This window comes from Nerophis lumbriciformis, linkage group LG29 (assembly GCF_033978685.3).
Source record: "Nerophis lumbriciformis linkage group LG29, RoL_Nlum_v2.1, whole genome shotgun sequence".
In the NCBI taxonomy this organism is placed as follows: domain Eukaryota; kingdom Metazoa; phylum Chordata; class Actinopteri; order Syngnathiformes; family Syngnathidae; genus Nerophis; species Nerophis lumbriciformis.
In genome coordinates, this window is record NC_084576.2 from 20,607,501 (window position 1) to 20,611,202 (window position 3,702).

Consider the following 3,702-nt stretch of genomic DNA (forward strand, 5'->3'; position numbering starts at 1 on the left):
CATGGTTAGAAAAATAGTGACAGAGAATAGAACAAGGATGGACAATTCAACACTTAACTCAACAATGAGTAGATGAGTGTTATGTGTGTGTATATGTGTAAATAAATGAACACTGAAATTCAAGTATTTATTATGTGTATATATATATATATATATATATATATATATATATATATATATATATATATATATAATACAATTTATATAATAAAAAAATAAAATAAAAAATAAAAACATATATATACATATATATAGCTAGAATTCACTGAACGTCAAGTATTTGTTATATATATATATATATATATATATATATATATATATATATATATATATATGAAATTGAATTCTAGCTGTAAATATACTCCTCCCCTTTTAGCCACGCCCCCTCCCACCCGACCACGCCCACCCCCACCCCCTCCCCCCACCTCCCGAAATCGGAGGTCTCAAGGTTGGCAAGTATGGTTTGATGAGCATTCCTCAACGTTCTCAGTCTTTTTTACCAATTGTGCCAGCTTTTTTGAAACATGTTGCAGGCATCAAATTCCAAATGAGCTAATATTTGTAACAAAGTTTTCCAGTTCGAACGTTAAATATCTCGTCATTGCAGTCTATTCAATTGAATATAGATTGAAAAGGATTTGCAAATCATTGTATTCTGTTTTTATTTACCATTTACACAACGTGCCAACTTCACTGGTTTTGGGGTTTGTACATTACAGTGTGCATATAAGACGTTGATGAAGATTTTTGGATGTTTATAGGCGGAATAGTTTAGCTGACTTTTGCTAGTGTTTATTTACGAGTTAGAATGCATAAAATAAGGAAAATCGTATGTAATATACTGTATATATATACATAATAATCATATTTCTGTGGTCAGAGAATGAAAAAGTCTACTTGTGACGCCATGGTCACTAAAAGCCATTTTTCAGGAGAGCGACTGCCGAGGGTTATTTGGGAGACGGGAGGCCAGCAGGTGAAGCGTGAGATCCTGTTACGGAACAGACGCCAGCTTCCTCGCCGTTGAAGAAAGCGCTTACGCAGCGTTTCGGCCGCAAACGGCTGAAGAAGCTTTTTTTGTTGCAAAATACATAGAGGAGCACTTAATGACATCGCAGGCGTGATAAAGGGTCACTTTGCCCGTGGCCAGCGCCCGAGGAGGAGGGGCTTCCTTCGCAGGGGAAGTCCACAGGAAGTGGCCGCATTGTGACAAGTCGTCGAAGAACGTCTGCAGATGACAACTTTTTCTCTCTTCACCACGTTATCGTATGCTTTTGTCCGAATATGTTTGAAGCGAGCTTATGCGCTAATGGTATTATATAAAACAATAATCTGAGTATGAACAGTGCGTGTGCTGTGCTGGTTGGGGAGGCTGGTGTGGATGTCAGCAGAGTTTAGAGCTCGTCTATCAATCATCTCGCCATGGATTCTCATGCCAGCGAGTGCAGCCCAATTACCGACATCCATCACTCTGATGACGTCTGAACACTCCACGAACACTCGGGAACTTTTTAGCAACGATGTCAGACGAGCAGCAAACCAATTTCACTACAATTACATTTCATTATTGATTAGACATTAATATACTTTTGCCATGTTTCGAATGTTGTTGTTTTTTTAAAGTCACTTGTCATTTGAGCTAGCTAATAGTATGGCTAGCAAATTACAATGTCAAACAAGCGGCGCAAACAAACTTTACTACAATTTACTACATTTCATGAATGATTAGACAATCCAATCTCATTTCAAAATGTATTTTAACCGTTTTTTGAATGTTGTTTTTACTGTATTTCAAATAGCTTGTCATTTGAGCTAGCTAACATGGCTGTGGTTAGCAAACTACGATGTCTGGCTAGCCGCGCAAACGGACTTCACCACAAATTACTACATTTCATGAATGATTTGACGAGTTAATCTCATTTCAAAATGTATTTTAACCATTTTTTGAATACTGTATTTCAAATAGCTTGTCATATGAGCGGCTATAGTTAGCAAACTACAATGTCAAACTAGCCGCGCAAACGGACTTCACTACAATTTACTACATTTCATGAATGATTAGACAATTAATTTCCTGTCAAAATGTATTTTAATCATATTTTGATGGTTGTTTTTACTGTATTTCAAATAGTTTGTCATACGAGCTAGCTAACACAGCTTAGTTAGCAAACTACTATGTCAGACTTGTCGCAAACTGACTTCACTACAATTTACTACATTTCATGAATTATTAGACAGCTAATCTCATTTCAAAATGTATTTTAACCATTTTTTTGAATGTTGTTTTTACTGTATTTCAAATAGCTTGTCATTTGAGCTAGCTAACATGGCTGTGGTTAGCAAACTACGATGTCAAACTAGCCGCGCAAACGGACTTCACCACAAATTACTACATTTCATGAATGATTAGATGAGCTAATCTCATTTAAAAATATATTTTAACCATTTTTTGAATGTTGTTTTTTTTTTTTTTACTGTATTTCAAATAGCTTTTCATATGAGCTAGCTAACGCGGCAGTAGTTAGCAAACTACAATGTCAGACTTGCCGCAAACTGACTTCACTACTATTTAACACATTTCATGAATGTTTAGACAGCTAATCTCTTTTCAAAATAAATTTTAACCATATTTTGAATGTTGTTTTTACTGTATTTCAAATAGCTTGTCATTTGAGCTAGCTAACATGGCTGTGGTTAGCAAACTACTATGTCAAATTATAGCCGCAAAATTCACTACAGTTTACTACATTTCATGAATGATTAGACGAGCTAATCTAATTTCAAAATGTATTTTAACCATTTTTTGAATGTTGTTTTTACTGTATTTCCAATAGTTTGTCATTTGAGCTAGCTAACATGGCTGTGGTTAGCAAACTACGATGTCAAACTAGCCGCGCAAACGGACTTCACCACAAATTACTACATTTCATGAATGATTTGACGAGTTAATCTCATTTCAAAATGTATTTTAACCATTTTTTGAATACTGTATTTCAAATAGCTTGTCATACGAGCTAGCTAACGCGGCTATAGTTAGCAAACTACAATGTCAAACTAGCCGCGCAAACGGACGTCACTACAATTTACAACATTTTATGAATGATTAGACAGCTAATCTCCTGTCAAAATGTATTTTAATCATATTTTAATGGTTGTTTTTACTGTATTTCAAATCGTTTGTCATACGAGCTAGCTATAAGGGGGGGCCACCAACTGGCAATACAAGGATACGGATTTGAAAGACTTCCAGCCCCAACTTAGCCACAACTTTGCGGGGTAATCCCAGCATCCACTAAACCATGGGTGTCAAACTCTGGCCCGCCGTGTAACTTCATTTGGCCCTTGAGGCAATATCAAATTAACATTAGAACTGGCCCAACGGTAACACCGCATTCACTGCTAATACTCATACTTGCCAACCCTCCCGACAACAATATTGGGGGCGTGCCTTAAAGGCACTGCCTTTAACGTCCTCTACAACCTGTCGTCACGTCCGCTTTTCCTCCATACAAACAGCGTGCCGGCCCAGTAACATACTAAATGCGGCTTTTACACACACACAAGTGAATGCCACGCATACTTGATCAACAGCCATACAGGTCACACTGAGGGTGGCCGAATAAACAACTTTAACACTGTTACAAATATGCGCCACACTGTGAACCCACACCAAACAAGAATTTCGGGAGAACATCCGCACCG